This window comes from Pongo abelii, chromosome 4 (genome assembly GCF_028885655.2).
Source record: "Pongo abelii isolate AG06213 chromosome 4, NHGRI_mPonAbe1-v2.0_pri, whole genome shotgun sequence".
In the NCBI taxonomy this organism is placed as follows: Eukaryota; Metazoa; Chordata; class Mammalia; order Primates; family Hominidae; genus Pongo; species Pongo abelii.
In genome coordinates, this window is record NC_071989.2 from 105,247,286 (window position 1) to 105,269,465 (window position 22,180).

Genomic DNA, 22,180 nt, shown 5'->3' on the forward strand with positions numbered 1-22,180 from the left:
CTGCTGCCATTCTGAATGCCTGTAGGAGGCAGTTGAAGACCCTCATTGGGAGGTCTCACCCAGTGAGGAGAAAAGGGATCGGGCACTTGCTTACAAAAGCAGTCTGGCCATATTTTCATAGAGCAACTATGCTGTGCTGGGGGTCTGTTCTAATCCCTGGCTGCCTCAGACTCTCCAAAACTGGGACCAGCTAAGTTGCCCAAACAGCAAAGATGGCAGTCAACTCTTCCCTCTCAGAGCTCTGTCCCAGGTTTGAAACCTCTGTAGGCCAGAAAACACTGGCTAAAGGTAGCTAAAGGTCCTGGTCAGGAGGTCCTGCCCAGTGAGGAAGACTGGGATGGGGACCTGGTAAAAACAGCAGTCACGTTACCCAACTTCCAACTATACTACAGGGCTACAGTAACCAAAACAGCATGGTACTGGCACAGAAATAGTGATAAAGACCAATGGAAAAGAATAGAGAGCACAGAAATAAAGCTGCACACCTATGACCATCTGATCTTCTGCAAAGCTGACAAAAACAAGCAATGGGGAAAAGACTCTCTATTCAATAAATGGTGCTGGGATAACTGGCTACCCATATGCAGAAGACTGAAGCTGGACCCTTTTCTTACACCATATACAAAATTCAACTCAAGATAGATTAAAGACTTAAATGTGAAACCCAAAACTATAAAAACCCTGGAAGACAACCTGGGCAATACCATCCTTGACACAGGAAACAGCAAAGGCTTTATGACAAAGATACTAGGCAAAGATTTCATGACAGACACCAAAAGCAATTGCAACGAAAGCAAAAATTGATTAATGGCATCTAATTAAACTGAAGAGCTTCTGCATAGCAAAATAAACTATCAACATAGTAAACAGATGACCTACAGGATGAGAGAAAATATTTGCAAACTATGCATCTGATAAAGGCCTAATATCCAACATCTATAAGGAACTTAAACAAATTTCCAAGGAAAAAGCAACCCCATTAAAAAGTGGGGAAAGGACATGAACAGACACTTCTTAAAAGAAAACATACATGTGGCCAACAAGCATGTGAAAAAAGGTCAATATCACTGATCATTAGAGAAATGCAAATAAAAACAATGAGATAATATCTCACAGCAGCCAGAATGGCTATTACTAAAAAGTCAAAATATAACAGGTGCTGGTGAGGTTGCAGAGAAGAGGGAACACTTATACAGTGTTGGTAATAGTGTAAATTAGTTTAATCATTGTGGAAAGCAATATGGCGATTCCTCAAAGGCTAAAAACAGAATACCACTTGACCTAGCAATCGCATTACCAAGTATATACCCAGAGGAATATAAATCATTCTGCCATAAAGACACATGCACACAAATGTTCACTGCAGCACTATTCATAATAGCAAAGACATGGAATTAACCTAAATGTCCATCAATGGCAAACTGGATAAAGAAAATGTGGTACGTATACACCATGGAATACTATGCAGCGATAAAAAAGAATGAGATCATGTCCTTTACAGGGATATGGATGGAGCTGGAGGCTATTATCCTTAGAAAACTAACACAGGAACAGAAAACCAAATACCGTACATTCTCACTTATAAGTGGGAGCTAAATTATGAGAACTTATGAATGCAAAAAAGGAAACAACAGACAGTAGGTTCTACTTGAGGGTGGAGGGTGGGAGGAGGAACAGGAGCAGAAAAAATGATTATTGAGTACTAGGCTTAATACCTGGGTGATGAAATAATCTGTACAACAAATTCCCATGATACAAGTTTACCTATGTAACAAACATTCATATGTTTCCAAACCTAAAATAAAAATTTAAAAACCTGCAACATGTTCTTTATAAATAATTTAGAAAGACAATAAGTATAAATAGAAAAGTTAAAAAATAACTTGAAATCTCTACCACCTAGAAATCATCATCATCAAAATATGAACATTTTTTCATACATCATTCTATGCAAATACTGAGAAGATAGCTAAAGGTGATCTTTTGTAAATAGTACATCACAAAGCTTTCTAAATAAAAGTATTTTTACCCATTAGAGCAATTTGACATAAATATGAGGTATCCAAGATCTTTTAAAAAAGTGACAATGCCCAATATTTTTGAGTATGCAATCCTCCAGGGTAATTTGGCATAATATACTTAAAGCCATAAAACATTTATACCTTTTAGATGAAATCAAAGTAGCAAAATTATTTGGTCACATAAAATAACTATAGATGCACCTAGATCATTATTATCAGGATATTGGCTGGGCGTGGTGGCTCACGCTTGTAATCCCAGCACTTTGGGAGGCTGAGGTGGGTGGATCACCAGGTCAGGAGTTCGAGACCAGCCTGGCCAACACAGTGAAACCCCATCTCTACTAAAAATACAAAAATTAACTGGGTGTGGTGGCGGGCATCTGTAATCCTAGCTACTCGGGAGGCTGTTGCAGGAGAATCGCTTGAACCTGGGAGGCAGAAGTTGCGGTGAGCTGAGATTGCACCACTGTACTCCAGCCTGGGTGACAGAGCTAGACCCTGTCCCCTGCCTTCCTCCAAAAAATTATTATCAGGATATTTACTGCTGTGTTATTTATAATGGTAAAAATTTAGGAAAATTATATTACATATGCTCAAATTGGAATATAGTGAAATAAATAATCTTGTTAGTTATACTGTGTAGTACTATGCAGCCTTGCCAATATGAGTATGAATAATTAATGGCACAAAAAGTTTCTCATACACTCTCTAGTTAAAAACACAGGTTACAAACACATATATGCATATATTCCTGTATAAATACATGAGTACATATATATTTACACACATATATGTACTGAAATGGTATAAACTAAAATGTATATAGTAATTTTTTCTCTTAAATTGTAAATTCTCTTTTATAAGTGTTTACAGTATGTTACTTTCAAATACAGAAAAAAAGTTTTTTTTTATTTTTTTCTATGTCCAGCTATGTGCAGGATTAGGTTTGTAAACATGATAGATATTAATTTTATGTCAAATACGCCAGTTTATAGATCAATTGTCAAGCAGGCATTTTTTTGTTTAAATTAGAAAAGGAATATATTTATTTGGTAGGATATTCATAAAATTGTACATGTAAGCACCCTCTTCATGTGATAAAGAATATATCTGACCCATACGGCAGCAGGAAACAGGGGTTAGGGCCCTTAGAGCTAGTGCCAAGTGTCCACTGAAAAAATTCACCAGAGAGGGAGTGTTTTCTTGAATTCCATCATCTCTGCTTTAGCTCCCAGTCAGGTCTTTAAACCTTAGAATCCTTCATGCCAGCAGCAATTGATGCTCTTTACCCTCGCCTCTACTGACTCTTTGAAGACCCATGTCCACTGCCCCATCCTCACTCACCCAGGCCACCTCTGGGGTCCTAAGCACATCTCTCTGGGGTGCTGCTGTCCTGCCACCCTCAGGGGCATGGTTAAGGTTGGCAGGGAGAACGTAAGATTATATTACCAAAAGCAAAAGCAGGGGTACATTAGTAAATGACAATGCTTAGACCTAAGCCTCACAACCTCACAGAACACGTACTTCCTCCCTCAAACGATACATAATCCCCCAGAGATCAAAGGAAACCCCTTCAGCATTTTAACAGGTATGGATGATTCTGCATGCCAGGAACAAGGGATACAAGTGGGTGGTGTTTACTTCCATTATATACCCTGCACAGAGTAGGAAGTTAGTGGATGAAAGCCAGAACCAGATCTCTATCCTGACTCCATCAGATCTCTCCTGGCTCTTCTTGCCTTTGAATGGTGCCATCATTCTGCTTCTGTCCATTCTGGGCATTCGTTCTTTTTACAAAAGAGAGGATAAAAAAAAAATGGATGGCAGAGAGAGAGTGTGTGTGTATAAAGAGAGAAAGGGAAACAACCCAGTAAAAAAAAAAAAAAAAAAAAATTCCAGAAGTTAGCTTTACAAATTACAGTATTTTATAACAATAGAAAATAGTCGAAAATTCTACCTGCCAGCACAGATAATATGATACATAACTTCAGAGAATGGAGTCAGCAGGAGATTGTGGCAGAGGCCACAGCTTTAGACTAAGTCTTTCTTTTCTTTTTTTTTTTTTTTAATTATACTTTAAGTTCTAGGATACATGTGCACAACGTGCAGGTTTGTTACATATGTATACATGTGCCATGTTGGTGTGCTGCACCCATTAACTCGTCATTTACATTAGGTATTTCTCCTAATGCTATCCCTCCCCCAGCCTTCCACCCACTGACAGGGCCCAGTGTGTGATGTTCCCTGCCCTGTGTCCAAGTGTTCTCATTGTTTAATTCCCACCTATGAGTGCGAACATGTGGTGTTTGGTTTTCTGTCCTTGTGATAGTTTGCTCAGAATGATGGTTTCCAGCTTCATCCATGTCCCTACAAAGGACATGAACTCATCCTTTTGTATGGCTGCATAGTACTCCATGGTGTATATGTGCCACATTTTCTTAATCCATTCTATCATTGATGGACATTTGGGTTGGTTCCAAATCTTTGCTATTGTGAAGAGTGCCGCAATAAACATACATGTGCATGTGTCTTTATAGTAGCATGATTTATAATCCTTTGGGTATATACCCAGTAATGGGATCACTGGGTCAAATGGTATTTCTAGTTCTAGATCCTTGAGGAATCACCACACTGTCTTCCACAATGGTTGAACTAGTTTACACTCCCACCAACAGTGTAAAAGTGTTCCTATTTCTCCACATCCTCTGCAGCATCTGTTGTTTCCTGACTTTTTAATGATCACCATTGTAGCAAAGGATATGAACAGACACTTTTCAAAAGAAGACATTTATGCAGCCAGCAGACACATGAAAAAATGCTCATCATCACTGGTCATCAGGGAAATGCAAATCAAAACCACAGTGAGATACCATTTCACACCAGTTAGACTAAGTCTTTCAATAGACTGCTGAATGGACTGGATCTACTGCTTGAGCTGTGAGCTTCTTTGACAGTGACAGGACAGACGATGACAGGTCTGGAGACGCCACAGGCCCACCCGAGGGCCTGTTTGGAGCATATAAACATGTAGGACACATTCTTGTCTTCACACAGCAGCTGCAGGTGCAGAATGATCTCCAGCAGCTTGGCATCTGCAGCCCCCACAATGAACCCAGAAATGCCCCTACTGAGGGTTTTGGTGGCCTCTTTGGCTTCTTTCTAAAGCTGCCTGTAGTCACATGGCTGCTGCACGAGGTCCAGTAGTTTCTTGGTGAGGTGGACATCTGCGAGAGGGTAGGCCTTTGGATTTACATCACCATCAGCCATGGAGGAGGTTTGGTGAGTTCGCCACTCTTCAGCGAGCACAGCCAACATCCACAAATAGGAATTTTTAATCAAAGCACATCTAGACTTTGGAATGTCTTATATTCTTTCTCAGATGATGTAAGACAAATCAAAATATATCCACTAGTTTTTAATTTTTTGAAACATGGAAGCCTAGGGCTAGAGTAGCTGCAGTTTAAAAATAATACTATATGGAAGAAAATAAAGGTCGTATTCAACCTTTTTACCCTGAAATAAGCAACCATTATCATTTTGTTGTTCATAGTCTTTCAGGCATCTTTTTTTTTTTTTTTTTTTTTTGTTTTTAGAGATGGAGTCTCACAGTGTTGCCCAGGCTGGAGTGCAGTGGTGCAATCTTGGCTAACTGCAACCTCTGCCCCCAGGTTCAAGTGATTCTCTTGCCTTAGCTTCCTAAGTAGCTGAGATTACAGGCATCTGACACTATGCCCGGCTGATTTTTATATTTTTAGTAGAGACGGGGTTTCACCATATTGGCCAGGCTGGTCTTGAACTCCTGACCTCGTGATCCACCTGCCTCAGCCTCCCAAAGTGCTGGGATTACAGGCATGAGCCACCGCACCCAGCCTTAGGCATCTTTTTATGCATATGTATATACATACATCCTTCCGTCATTGTTCACAGATGGGATCATATCATACATTCAGTTTTTTATCAATAGACTCTTCCCCCACAAACTTTTATAACATCAGCACCCCATGTCTCATATTTGTCATGTTAACACCTGTAGATACGTCCTTCCATTTTCCTCATGCTCATGTATTGATATTCTACTGAACAATTTATACACACAGCAATAGCATCATAGAGAATTAACTATTGTGACTTTTGTGCATCTTGCGAACAACTCCTCCTTCCCTCTTCTTTTTCACAGTTGTCTTAACAATTATTGGGCATTTACCCGCATGAATTATAAGATTTATCTAAATTGAAGAAAATTACTCATAAGAATCTTCTTATAATTACATTGAATTTATATACTAAAGTGCACTACCTTGAACCCAGGAGTTTGAGACCAGCCTGGGCAACAAAGCAAAACCCCATCTCTACAAAAATACAAAAATTACCCTGGCATTGTGGTGCGTGCATGTGTCCCAGCTACTCAGGAGGGTGAGGTAGGAGGATTGCCTGAGCCTGAGAGGTGGAGGTTGCAGTGAATGGAGATCACACCACTGCACTTTGGCCTGGGCAACAGAGTAAGACCCTGTCTCAAAAAAAAAAAAAAAAAAAAAAAAAAGAAAAAGAAAAAAGAAAAAAAAGTACACTACCTTCTAATTTCTTCACCACTTTGGAGTCATCAGACATTTCTTCAGTATTATTTTTTGTTAGGTTGGTGCGAAAGTAATTGCGGCTTTTGTCATTAGTTTCAATGGCAAAAACTGCGATTTCGCACCAACCTGATAGAATATCCTCAAAAAGTTCTGTGAGAACAAACCTGAGAAGAGAGTTCTCATTATAGTCAATTCACAGTCCTATTCTCTTAATTGGTAATCTGTTTACTTGTAACATAAGTAGGGGGCAAAATAATTTCTAGGGTCCCTTTTAGTTTTAAGGTTCTAGATTTTGTATAGGATAAAGGTTAATTAACATCTGATGCAGGTATATGTGTAACTATTAAAAAAAAAAACCTATTTGCTGTGGGTCCTTAGAAAATTTGAACTATAGCTACTTCATGCCCTGTGATAAAAATGACATAGTAATGTGTTGGTAGGATGACCAACCGTCATGGTTTGCCCTGGAAAAAGGGGCTTCCTGGGACAGGGGACTTTCAGTGCTAAAACAAGATGGTCCCAGGCAAACAAGGTCAGTCACTCCGTTTGGTCTGGTGGTTTCTTTAAAAGTACTTTGAAAATGTCCATATTCTTATGTATAAATTCATTAAAATTTCTGCTTTGGTCTTTAAATTTTACTTTAAAGATTATTCCTTACCTTGTAAATCTTGCAAAGATTTTGACCTAGATAAGTAAATTTTGATGCTAAAGATAAATGAACAGTGTTCTATATTTGATTTATATAATTTAGAATGTTTTATTATATAGTCGAGAAATAATAGACTTATGGGAAAAATACTCATATATTACAAGAATTTTAAAAATGTGTAAACAGTGAGAATGTTAGTCTTAAAAATAATGTAATAAAAATAATGGTGAAAATGAACATGAGGAGATGCAAATATTTTATTATTTTTAAGGATATTCCTATATATTCTGCAGAATTTATGTTTCCATAGGGGTCTTTTATTAGTTTGCTTGGGCTGCCATAACAAAGTACCATATACTGGGTGGCTTAGCAATAGAAATTTATTTTCTCACAGTTAATGGAGGCCGGAAGTGTGAGTGTGACATCAGGGTGCCAGCATGGCTGGTTTCTGGTGAGAGTTATTTTCTTGGCTTGTAGATGGCTGCCTTCTTGCTTCTTCACATGGTAGAGACAGGGAGAGGGACAGACAGAGAGTGCTTTGGTGTCTCTTCTTATAAGTGCATGCACTAAGCCCGTCTTGAGGGCCCTACCTAAATTTAATTGCCTCTCGAGGGTTCCATCTCTAAGACCATTATACTGGGGGCAAGAGCTTCAATATATGAGTTTGGGGAGCATACAATTCAGTTCGTAGAAGCACACAGATGATGAGAAATCAGTGAATTCTTGAAGTTAATTCAGCTTGGTTAATAAAATGCTCAAGGATCCCAAGTCTTATTAATCACTAAAAAAAGTATTTCCTTTCATGAAGTATATTTCAATATGATATTCTATAAGCATATTGGTGAATCAAAGTTTTGACAGAATAACACACATAAAAGTAACTGTATATAAAAACTACACAACTATCAGGCAATAAAAAGCTTTTTACTCATCAGAATGCAAGTTGTATTGTATTTTTGTTTACTTATGAAAATCTTTAATGGACCACAGTATTGTATATTAAGCAAATGAATCCATTTGCCCTTTATAAAGTCATTTATTTTATGTAAATTTTTATTGTGTCTTGCTCTCCTTAAACAACCCAGTGCATTGTTGTGTTCCTTGTGATGTGGGGAGGTTGCAAGGCAGTGTCACAGATTATGGCACCCAGCCACTGAGCTGTGACAATGCCTAACTCCATAATGCATATCTGTTCTTCTCAGAGGCAAGTTTAAGGCAGATAATACACTTAAAGCATGCAGGAGGTTGTATGCCTTTGGGTGAAGATATAGACTAAAACGTGATTATTTGGTGCATAATATGCATATGAATATTGGCAAACAAAAGCAACAGAGTATCTTGCTGCTCTCAGATAAACTACTGTTGTTATCAAGATCCTTGCTTCCAGATTTGAATTTTTTTCTTTAGTATGTTAATATCATTATTTTGAATTTGCTCTTCATAAGTTCGGCAGCCCGTACTGTGTATAGGTCTGTTTAATAGTTTATATAGATTAATTCAGGAGGCCTTTTGTTTTTGTTTTTGTTTGTGGGAATAGAGTGACTGAATAAGGGATGACCTGAAATTGTCAGGGCTTAGAATGTTTTTGTGATGTGAATTATTTCTTCATGGCTGTTTTCAACTATTTTAGCCATAAGTGGAGAGAGATTTGCATGGTGGAGATCTAAATGAAGATGGAGCTAATTGGGGGTGGAGGGAAAGAGAGAAAGCCATTTAAACCATGTATGTAATTCTGTGAAATACAAGACTACATTACTATGCAGATTGCATCTGATACTCTCATAAATAACATGTTTATAGAAAAACAACCATTTGCTCTAAGTAAATGGTGTTGCATGCAACACTTGTAGATGATTTGTGAGGCCTGCAGGGGTGATGCTGCTTCTCCCACTGAGTATATATTGCTTTAACGATGTATTCAGGAATATGTATAAATCACAAATGCAAAGTAAGCAAAGTATAACAACCAACATTTATTTTAATTATGTGGTATTGAAATGTGTCCTCTTAATATTTTTTATGAGTGATGGCTTGTAGAGGTACCACAGAAAATAAAATTAAGCATTAAATATTATATAATTATGAACCTTTAGTCTTGCCTGTACTTGTAAAGTAATAAAGCATATTTGTATTACATTTTTATTTGGTTTCATTTCTTCTATGATTGTTAGCTTTTCTCCTTAAATTTGTCCTAAATCAAGTTTCGGCTTTATTTTTCAGTGTCAGGAAAATTGATAATGTTTATTTCTTAACACTATGCAGTATGTGATTTCAATAGCTGTATTAGTATTACCAAACAAGGGTAACAAGAGTGATTTTTGGCTTTCACCCTTTGTTCAATAAATCAAACATAAACATAGTCTGCATATGGCTTTTCAGTGAAATCTGTCATTTTATTTGTCTTTCATCTTGAAGGTTTATTGCTTTACATTGCTTAAAGTGATTCAGGGTCTGAACTGTTTAATCTGGGATGTTTTTTAGAGTATTAATGGCTCAGGCAGAATCTGGGAGAAAGTCAGATGCTAAAACTCCTTGCATGTGTACAGTAGGTGCAGTGTATGCATTTGAATGATTCATTCCTTTTTTGGCATGCAAGCTTGGCTCTACTCACTTGTTTTTGAGAATGCATTGCATTTATAAATATTACCTAAATTACTGGCCCTTTTCTGTAGATTATTCTGTCTTCTTCAAGCTCAGAATTTATTGGAGACAATGTGCTAGTTCTGTTTCCAGCTTTTCCTAAAGGAACTTTCAGGGAAAAGCCAAAGCAGTAAAGAATTTATTAAAATCCACTAATCATTCCAAGCTAATGATTATGCAACAGAAAATCATATTGTTTTAAAGTTTTTCTGTCGTTTGCTTTTTTACTTTAGTGCTGCTAATTTAAAAGCTTCTATTATTTAAAAAGTGCACAATTCTTTCAATAACTACCGATTAAATGCTTATTTTTGTTTTCCTCACTGGGGTAGACTTGGCGTAGTTTATGAGAGCAGAAAGGAGGAGAATAATACAAATATAAGCAGGGGCTGGACCCTAAAGAAAGAAAGAAAATTCATAATTATTAAGTACTTATTTTGTGCCAGATACTGTGTTAGAAATGTTGATGTATGCCTTACACTTAAAATCTGGTTGAACATGGATGGAACTGGAGGTCATTATGTTAAGTGAAATAAGCCAGGCACAGAAAGACAAATATCACATGTTCTTACTCATATGTGGGAGTCGAAAAAGTTGATCTGAACGATGTAGAGAGTAGAATGATAGATACCAGAGGCTGGGAAAGGTGCATTGGTGAGCAGAGGAGGGGGGCTGGGAATAAAAAGAGGCTGGTTAATGAGCACAAACATACAGTTAGATAGAAGGAATAAATTCTAGTGTTTGATAGCACAGTAGGCTGACTATAATTAACAACAGTATACTGTGTATTTCAGAATAACTAGAAGAGAATATTTGAAATGTTCTTTGCCCAAAGAAATGATAAATGTTCGAGGTGATGGATACCCTAAATACCCTGATTTGATCATTACACCTTGTATACATATATCCAGATAACACATGTAGTCTGTAAATAGGTACAAATATTATATATCAATAAAATTTATAAAAATAAATGAAAATCTGTTTGATGATACATGCATATCACATAATTGGTATATGTGAATGTGTCTATTTGAAAACTTTTAAAATTATAATGTACTATACATGTGCATGCTACTATACACTTTTATAATTATGAAATTTATGACTAAAATGTTTTTACAGGCATGAAACATCATAGGATCTCAGGGAAAAGAGCAATTAGTATGGGGCTGGTCTGGAAGGGTAAGATTGAGAAGGCAACTAAGTGAGACTGAGCCAGTAATAGTGTATTTATTACCACTTCTTTAACACAGAATTCAAAAGCACTTTTGCACATTTTTCATTTACAACTTATAACAAGCCTTTTAAAAAGTAGTTGAACCACTTCTCTCTTAAAGCATGCTAAATGAAATTTAGAAAGATATAGTAAATGCACCCTGAAATGACCTAGTGATGTACTCTGTCCTCTGCTTCCAGCACACAAGCCCAGTTTATTTCACATTGCAGCCAGATCATGCTGCAATAACTAAAGTACTCTGATTAAAACACTCCTATGGCTTTCCATCATGCTTCAAATAAAATTTAAACTCCTCACCACGACCATAATACCTACAGGAGTTGACCTTTGTCTACCCTATGGCCCTACTTCATATAACTGTCTCCTCTCTGATGATACCATAGCCACTCTGAATCTCCTTCCTTTCCTCTAATGGATCCAGGGTTTTGCATAAGCTATTTAGTGTGGACACTGTTGACTGCCTATCTAGCTTCCATTTACTTCCAGCCTTTTCTTGATACCATCCATTTTTTGTCCAAATGCTCATCTCTACTCATTGTAGCCACATGTTTTGTGGGATTGACTGATGGTCCAGGGTTAACTCTGAGTAGCTGAAGCCAATCATGGTGTTCCCATTCCTTTGCTAGTGATTGAACCAGGGGCCCAGGCTCATGCTAGTTAATACAAGGACCTTCCTTGGTCACAGAGATTGAGTCAGGAATGGACAGATGATGATCTTCAGGCCAGTGACCCACAGGGAAAGCTGGCTAGACATTTCTGGGAAACATTTTCTTGCCCTTAAAATAGGGTACTATGAAGAAACTGTCTCTTTGTCTGTGTATTGTCACATGGAGCTGGGACTTTGGCAGCCTCTGCCACCAGCTCAGGATTAAAGCTGATGTATAGATGAGGCCAAGTTGAGAAGGTCACAGGGCCCCTGTATTGAGACACCCCTTAACTATACTTTTCTTTGAATTTCCACTATGTTAGACAATAGCTTTTATCTTTCAATTGAACTATTTTTTTTTTCTGATACTTGCAACTATGATACCAGGCTCCTCCCCCTGAAATTCTTTTTCCCCCATTTGTTAAATGTCAAATTCTTGCTTGGTATTACGATCTTGGTTCAATTCTTTGCCATGTCAGAGATGACTTCTCTGATATATAATCTAAAACTCCCCTCTCTATCAGCCACTCTCTGTTTAATTACTATTTTTTCTTCATAACCACCTATTATTACCTCTTTATTCATTCGTGTATTTGTTTAATGCCTGTCTTTATCCATTAGAAGGTCAACTCCATGAGAGCAGAAAGCTTGTCATCTCAAGTACTGCCACATCTCCAACAATTTGAACAGTGTCTTCATCTATAATAGATGCTCAATATTTGTTGAATGGACAAGCGGAAGAATCAGACCTCAAACTCCCTTACTTTGGTTCCAAATTCTATTCTTTATCCACTGCACTGTGATGACTCGCAAGGAAGAAAATAGTAACACCAGTAGAAGGAAGAGCAAAAGCAAAGGATAAATGAAGTACATCTAGAAAGGCTAAACAAATTTCTTCTTATTAAGAACAAATTGATTCAAATTCTAAGCCAATATCATAGTATTTCAGTATTTAAAACTCAGAATATGAGTTTTAAAAATTTAAATCAACACGCCTGTAATCCCAGCACTTTGGGAGGCCGAGATGGGAGGATCGCGAGGTCAGGAGATCAAGACCATCCTGGCCAACACGGTGAAATCCCGTCTCTACTAAAAATACAAAAAATTAGCCGGGTGCGGTGGCGAGCACCTGTAGTCCCAGCTACTCTGGACGCTGAGGCAGGAGAATGGCGCGAACCCAGGAGGCGGAGCTTGCAATGAGCCAAGATCGTACCATTGCACTCCAGCCTGGGGGACAGAGCGAGACTCTGTCTCAAAAAAAAAAAAAAAAACCATCCAAATCAAATGGATTTAAAATAAGAACAGTAAAACTTTACTATATGTATGTTTATGCATGTATGTATGCATATGTATACACAAATTAGAATTTTCATATGTATATTTATAGCAAACATAGGTAAAAGAGAATTGCAGGTCATTACATAGAGCAGGCTTTCAATATGTGTTTGTTTCATGATTGCAAATAACTTATATCATCACAAGATTTTATCTGTAAGAAGTGGCCTGTGGCTTGACTGAGTTAGGGAACCTCAGATTCTAAATACTCCAGATAGAGAGAGCCTGCAATGTTTTGAAGAACCTTGCCAATGGGAAGAAACCAGCAAATGAGAGTTCCATGCGAACTCCAATGAGGAGGTAAAAACAATGTCAAGGACAACCCCCTTCTCTGGGTTGGGTAAACCGCAGCACTGCTTTACAATCACCTGAGACAGGAGTCTCTGGGCATGAGAAGAGTCAAAGAATTACAGGTATACATTGGAGATATTGCAGGTTTGGTTCTAGGCCATCTCAAGCAATTATCGCAATAAAGCAAGTCACACAGATGTTTTGGTGTTCCCAGTGTATATGAAAGTTATGTTTACATTATACTGTAGCTTATTAAGTGTGCACTACCATTATGCCTAAAATGTGTATATACCTTAATTTAAAAATACTGCTAAAAATGCTGACACAGAGACATGAAGTGAGCACATGCTGTTTGGAAAAATAGTGCTAGTAAACTTGGTTGCCACAAACCTTCAATTTGTAAAAAATGGAATATCTGCAAAGCGTAGTAAAGGAAAGCACAATAAAATGAAGGGTGCCCGTACTGTATTGACACCTTTGTTTCTACCCAAGACAATGAGTTATATTTTCAATACAGCTTTTCCGATATTCAACAAAGATGGGTTTGGGAGAGTCGATTTACTATTGGGGTTAAGGACATGTCTTGGTACCTGAATGCTTGGGACTGAATTTCTGCTTTGTAACCTACTGTCTACATTTGCTTAACTTCTCTGTATCTTATTATCTTCACCTGAAAATGTGGCTAATCAAAGCCACTTCGTTGAATTATAAGAATTAAAGGAGTCAATATACATAGAGGAGTAATTTTCATATTATCCATGGTGTTCTGTTTTTCTTAAATTTCTAATCTACTACTGATATTTTTGCAAAACATAATGAAATAAATTGCTAGAAAAATGAAGCAAAGAAGCAAGAGCATTACTACTACTTTCAATTTTAGAAAGTAGATTGAATAAAAAAACTCATTAATTTGCTATAAAATAATTTTAGTGCTTATTCTCATATTCTGTACTTCATAGTAAAATGCTAACTTCCACCCTTTGAGTAGCACTGTGTGCAAGACCTTAAAACTGTGCTTGGCATGTATCATGCCTATGCTGAGTATCCCCAAATCTTTAGCTATTACAGCATGCCCCTGTATTGCAGGGCTCACTTTGTTGTAAGGAGCAGACCTAGGAAGGTTTGTCTGCTACATACAGTCAAGCTCTCGAGGCACAAGTGGGTGACCGTGAGAAAGAGGAAAGGTATGCAGAAACCTCTCATTTCCTCCCTCGCAGCAGACATGTTTAGCTTCAGTGATTTCTTTTTTTTTTTTTAAGATGGAGTCTCGCTCGCACCATGATACCCGGCTAATTTTTTGTATTTTTTTTTTTTTTTTTTTAGTAGAGATGGGGTTTCACCATGTTGGCCAGGCTGGTCTCAAACCCCTGTCCTCAAGTGATCTGTCCACCTCTGCCTCCCAAAGTGCTGGGATTACAGGCATGAGCCACTGCACCTCGCGGTGATTTTTCTTTTTTTTTAACTCAGTGGTTAGGCAGGCTTTTTCAAATAGATATATTAAATAATCAATAAACATTTTGGGGACAGGGAGACACTTCCCAGGTATTGTGCAGGCATTATATATCTCCTCCCCTTATTGGGAAGTGTATAATTTATCTTCAGGGAAATGTGAACCCACATCTTATACAAAATCAAAGACAACTGACTTCAACCCCTTTCTAACAGCGTGACTTTGACTACCTTTCTATATCTCAGTTATTTTATTTGTAATATGGGCACAATACTAATAATAATGATTTCCCCAAAGGAAATCCAAGCACAGAGCACTTCTGTTTAATGAGACCCTCTTTCTGGACTATAAAGACAGTGTATTCAAGTCTCAAACAAGTCTCCATTGATACACTTCATAGAAACACTGAAATCCTTCTTCACAATCAGTAAAACAACATCGTCCTTGATGGGGCAGTTACCCTGAGTGATCTGGTGGTGTAAAGTCAGGTGACTCAGAGAACAGGATAAATCAGACATGAAGCGAGGAGTTTTCAATGCAGAGCTGAAGCAGATACTGTGAATGTCTGGTGAGGAACAGCTGTTGAAGGTGAAAAAAGACATGGCAGGATTTTATTTTGATGTGGACATCTCTCTTAAAACTGTCGATAGAAAGCCACTTCTCTGCTTTTATGGAACTAGCCATCATATATGTGTTGAATTCATACTATGAGTGTGGCACTAATTTAAAGACTATAAGGGAGAAATATGATTTAACTTCAAGGAAGATATAATGTAATAGGGAAAAAATGACATTTAATCTAATAAAACAACAATGGTACACCAGATTTTAGTAGCAATTAAATTCATACTATAACAGTATTTTTAAATATAGTATTTTAAAGGAGAGCATTTAAAAATACTGTATTAGCTATGTTAACTACATTTAAAGATAGTTAAAAACATATTTTAAATATAGTATTTAAAGATATTTTAATTAATTTATGTATTTAAATATATTTAAGATATGGTATTTTAAAATATAGTATTTATAGTATTTTAAAATATATTGCTATTTATATTGACAACTGCAGTCAATATAGCATGGTACATGAGTAATTGCCATTAAACGGCACAGTCATTTAGAAAATGTAAAGCTCACCTCAACTATGGTGGTGGGGACAGCTGTTACATTCTAGTTATTAAACAGCCTGTGTATTTTGCTTTATTTAGTCAGAATAAAATCTTACAAACACACACACACGTGTAGATATTTACTCCTACAATTTCCCTCATATATCTCAAACCAAAAAGAAACTATAAATACAGCATGTTTTTATGAAATATTTCTAGCAGGTGTTTATGGTCTTACAATTTTAATAAATCAAGAAACATGATGAAGAATATATCTTAAATTACCAGTTTTTGTTTAACATTTTCAAGAATATATATACCTTAAAACATTTTAAAACTGAGAAAGTGAAAAATGTTGCATGGGCAATAGAAATAAAGCTGTCTTTATTGCTCCCTCCTGTCTAATTAGGAGAATTAATAATTCTCAAGACTTCCATTATACATTTCTTCTATGTAGGTAACACAGAATGTTTCCCAATATGTTCTTATTTTATTATCAGTGCTTGCATTTGGATATTGTAGTGTTAAAGATATCCCACATAAAGAAGAATCATGTCCCACACAATGCTAATGAATAGGTGCCTGGCAAAGGCCCATATTCACAATTCTGAGAACTGTTGATACAAAAAATAAAATTGTTGACTTCTGGTGTCTTTGTGAGCATAACTCTGGTGCATTAAAACCACGGTGTCTTTCTAAATCTAGAAACTATATAAGGAGCATTACAGTAGAATTGTCAATTTTTAACTTTTTAAAAATGTCTTTTATTGTAGAATTTGAAGCAAATTTACTTGACCTAGATGTATAATATTTAAAAGGCAGTCTAATTCTTCTGGCTACATTGAAACATAGTTTGACCTCAGAATTGACATTCAACAATTTGGGTGTGCAATTTAACTTTACATTGAAAGAGAGAGATCTTTAAAAAGTTTAGTTAATGTCAAAAATTAGCACGTTTTCCTATCTGAAGCCCATCGGGATGTCAACACTTTCTAGCTTCCAATTCTCTTTAACCTAATGTATGAGGAACATGGCATTAATTAAACCTTTGTTATTTATCCAATCTATGAACTTTTCAAGTTTGAGATTACCTAATTAGTCAGATTTCGTGGTTGTTCTGTGACAAGCATTAAGACCATGTTGTTCAATTTAACTTATGACTTGTTACCACCATGTGATTAAAATGCTAGTAAGTCAGCTTATTTTACTCATTTTATTTTGAGGGAATAAAAGTGCTAAGGCATTTATATGAAATGTTGTCTTAAGAACATAATTGAAGAATCTGTGGTGTTTTTAAGCCAGTAATTTGAAGGAGCACATTCTGTCTTTGAGAATGATTTCTTAGTGGGAACTAATTTCTACTGCAGCCACCGAAGGACATTGGCCAAGTATTCAGGGAGTAACATGAAATGAAACACATTTTTCATAAGATATATTTATCCAGAAGACCAAACGTACCATGAGAAAATGTATTTTTTAGTTATTCACTTAAACTTGAGCTCACTGGAGTACCCCAAACTTCTCTGTGTCGTTTTAGAAACATGCTAATTATAAAGAGGTTAGAAGAGTCAACATAGATTTTTGTATATGAAGTAATAACCAAAAACAATGTAAATAGTCAAAAATATTCCTAAATGTTTCAAATTTTATTTTGGTAAAGTAGAAAATAGAGGCATTCATACCTTTATGAATTAGTTAGCAGGAAGAGAAATTTACTTAAGACTTGTACCTGTGTGAGATGTTCACATAGTACCCTGCTCAGAATAAGCAGAGGAATATAAACATTTGAATCTGGTAGTCAGTTGTATCCAGCTATTATACCTATAATTTATAGCTTCTAAATTATTTCCTTAATAAATCATCCATGGATTTTGGGTGTAATGCTGTTCAGTTCAGTCTGCTAACATCATCAGCACATATAAACTGAGTGAGTCTTTTGGCTGCTGAAATAAAGAAAAAACAAACAAATACAAATCAAAGCAACAGTGACAAAACAAATAACCATGGGGCCTGTATTCAGAGAACAGACAGTAGCACCTGTACACTTTTGATTATTTTAATTACAGGCATAGTCACTACAGTGGAGATGAATCAGCCTCTTTCTTCATTTGTTTTGGCTTTCAATTTGGATACTGACTGGTGATACTTAATTTATGCCTATAGTTGTAAAAACAACCTGAAAAATGTATAGTGGAAACAGACTAAAGCAGGGTCTCTTAATAGTGGCACTACTAACTAATGTTTTGGGATAGATAATTTTTTGTTGTAGGGGACTTGTTTCCATCCCACCCAAATCTCATCTTGAATTGTAGCTCCCATAATTCCCATGTGTTTTGGGAGGGACCTGGTGGGAAATAATTGAATCATGGGGGCAGTTTCCTCATACTGTTCTTAGGGTAGTGAATAAGTCTCATGAGATCTGGTGATTTTTATAAGGGGTTTCCCCTTTTGCTTGGCTCTCATTCTCTCTCACCTGCCACCATGTAAGACATGCCTTTTGCCTTCTGCCATGATTGTGAGGCCTCTCCAGTCACATGGAACTGTGAGTCCATTAAACCTCTTTTCCTTTATAAAATACCCTGTCTCGGGTATGCCTTTATCAGCAGCTTGAAAATGAACTAATACACACCCTCTCTGTTGTGACAAGAAAAAAATGTCTCTAGATATTGTCAAATGTTCCCTGGGGAGCAAACTTACTCCTGGTTGAGACTCACTACCTTAAGAATACCAAACATTGGGATGGATGCTATTTTATAAACTTTGTCTTTCTTTTTGTACCTTACCCTCTCTTTTGTGTATATGTGTTTTAATTTCTGCATTGATTTACTGGTCCTCTCCTTAAGGAAAGACTTAATAAAAACATAACAATTTGTTCAGAATGAAAAAAAAATTATTACAAGACAGAAATAATAATATCTATTGGCTAGCTGTGAGTGTCCACTTTTGGGCTGTCCTATTAGAAAGTGGGAAATAGAACAATTATTCATGGAGACAAAGCTTTTTCCTGGCAGTAAATTCTAAAACAGATTTTTCATCTGGATATTTTTCCCCACTGAGGCATGGAAGGATGAACATTTTAAATATAAAATTATATAGTTTATTTATATTACATGTCTCTTTCCTTTAGTAATGCTATCTTAAATCTGAGAGTACATGAATGACATCCAACTGAGGTCAGGTGTTTCTGTGAGGTGTTAACTATGATATGTCATTTATTTTTGTCAGGATTTTGGTTAGCACTAAATAGCTGACTAATATCTAGTTAAAGATTATACTCTCTGAAAGAGACCTAGAGTGTAGATTCTTTATACTCCTCAGAAAGAAGCCCCAAATTTGGAAGTGATACAAACAAGATCAATACAAGTAAAATTATACCTAAGCACATAATAGCATACTGCTGAAAACTAAATATGTAAAAAGAAGAATCTTTAAAACATCCAGAGGAAAAGACATTAATTACATGCAGGATTATGATACAAGAATTACAGCTGACATCATCAGGAACAATGGATGCCAGAACAAATGTAACATTAGCTTTAAAGTGCTACAAGGAAAATAAAAACTGTCACCTTAGAATTCTTTATCTACTAACTAAACCCTCCCCCCAATTATAACAAAATAAAGACATTTACAGATGAGCAAAAGCTGAGAGACCAGCAGACTTGTATTATAAGAAACTAAAGGAAGTTTTTCAGGATGAGGGAAATGATACTAGATAGAAACTTTAATGTACAGAAGAAACATGAGAAGAACCAGAAACGGTAAATATATGGGTATGTATAAAGGACTGTTTTATCTTTTAAAAAAGTTCTTAAAATACCAAATTATTTTTGAAATAGAAACAATGTGGTATTGTGGGATTTATAACAAAAGCACTAAAAAGGTGATTAAGGAGAAACATACTATTGTAAGGATCTTACATTTTACATGAAGTAATGTTTTAATTTGAATATAACTGTGCTAAATTTGGGACACATAATGTTATCCTGAAAGCAACCACCAGTAGATATTATGAAGAAGTATAGTTACATTAACCTAACGCAATAACCTTAATTATGATTGATAACCTATACTCAGACATTAGAATTTTAGAAATCCCATACAATTTTGGAACACATATTTACATTATTCACTAAAATATAACCTGAAGAAGATCAAACACCACATTATTTTGGCAACCCTATGTAACTAAATACGTCAAATAATCTTGTTCACCTCTCTATTGGATGCTCCATGGGCCCTCTGTAGCATCCAAAAGTTAGAGGTTAGAAAAGACAATTTTGAAGCTGAAATTTGATTTCTGGAAGCTTATCAAATATGTTAAAAGCCTAAAACACTTGATATTATAAAACATCAGATCAGTGCCTTAAGAAACCCTCTTTGTGCTTTTATTTCAATGTTCATTTTACAGAAAAACCAAATAATACACTTTTGAATTTAGTCAATATGTTCACATGCAGAATTTCTTTCAAGATCAGTCTTTATAAACCTTCCACAATTTGTTTAAACCTTTAGCTTTATCTTATTTAAAACAACCCTTTAACCCTCTAAACTAGGCAAAAATTTACATTCCATGGCTTCTTATACTCCTTTACTAAAGACACATTTTACTTTCATTACACACCTTGCATGTAAATCTATATTCAGTAGTCTCGATTACATGTTATAATGGTAACTTAGGCCACGGTAATTTAGCCCATATGTCTACATTTTGAAAATATTTTTATTTCTGAAAGGTTAAAGTCATGTGAACTAAAAGGCATTACAGATTTATTTTTCAGATTTTTCTTTCAAAATATTTAATCTAAGCACTTATTTTTTAAGCCAATCAGAACTCTTTTTTATATAAACATCACACATATAACACATATATAAATACACAGACAGACAGAAGGACATCCAGTAGTTGTAAGATTTTTTCATGTGCCAATCTCTTAATTGGATTACTGGCCTCAGGTTGGAGCCCTTCAAGAATCAAGGCTAGGAGGCATGCAGTTTCTAAGGCCTAATAAGCAGGCATAGCTGGAAGACAAAAAACAGATTTTGAGAGGGCTCCCTCCACCTCTAATTCCTGGGTTTCCATGAGGAAAACAGAGGTTTTTCCCAAAACAGGATTAGTGATGCCTCTTCCATTTTCCCAGGGAGTCCCAGGCCAGCAGAAGTCATCTTGGATCCCCTCATGGGTACATTAAGAGTGGCAAGACAAAAATGGAGAAAAATAATTCAGTCAACTGAGAAGAAAAAACCTTTTTCCAGAAAAACAAGATCCATGAAGAGAAAAGATATAAAGGCCCTTAAAATATACATACAGCTTGGATATCTATCTTTAATTAAGCTGACTTTTAACCATAATGCTCCTTTTTTTAATAAGTTCTTTTAAATCTCTTATTACCTGACCTTAGCCATACCAAATTCCCAATACTTCTGGCTTTTTAACTCATGAAGGGGCAGATAATACAGTAATTTTTATATTCCTACAACTAATTTCCACAGAGAGAGGTCAGAAGTCTGACTGGCAAGAACTTTTACCCTTTTGCAGGCATGTCAGGCTCTGGGTTCCCCGTTCCTGAGCCATGGAGCCCTATTGACCCTGGAGTCCTATGAAGGGGGAACAGAAAATGAGAAGTTTACCTTCTCTAAGAGGTTGCCAGGAAGTTTAAGGTTTGGGGAAATTAAACTCTTCCCAGTTTGAAAGATGCATCCGAGGGGAGTGTCCTGTGGTACAAAGGTGTGATTACCCACCCGTGAAGAGAGGAGACAGGAGGAAAAATGAAAAAACTTTTTTTTTCTCCAGTGTCTGAGGGTCAAAGGAGTTCTAGTGATTTAGGATGTGCTTGAGAGGAGTTCAGGTTGCAGATGGTTGGTTACTCACCTGGAAAGAGGGGAAAAAGTTATCCCTTTGTTCCTCTCTCTCTTCAGCAAATACTCAGGGTACGTGATGGAGAGAAAAAAAGCCATCCCTTTTTCTTTTTCCATCCTTATATCCCAGAGTCCCAGTGACCTTTGCAGGTGCCATCCCATGGGTGCAAGTGCGACCTTCACCCATGTAGCGGGGAGGACTAGTGAGTAGCAATATTCACAGTTACCTCTGTGTTGCCCTATCCTCCCACTGTCAGTAGCCTTGGGGTTCCCTAGACCTTATCTATGTCATGGATGTGAGCATGACCTCCATCCATGGAGGGGGAGGGCCTAATCAGCAGGAATTAGTCATGCTCACCTGAGCCA

At 36.6% G+C, this 22,180-nt stretch overlaps 1 long non-coding RNA gene across 2 annotated transcripts in view; it reads left to right on the plus strand.

The window, feature by feature from the left end:
* LOC129059473 (uncharacterized) overlaps nt 1-21,251 on the plus strand; it is a 243,646-nt gene extending 222,395 nt beyond the window's left edge. For both annotated transcript variants that reach the window (XR_010139998.1, XR_010139997.1), the window contains exon 4: nt 21,097-21,251. This is a non-coding gene — a long non-coding RNA (uncharacterized LOC129059473). The remainder of the gene's footprint in view (nt 1-21,096) is intronic.
* Nucleotides 21,252-22,180: the final 929 nt, after the last annotated feature.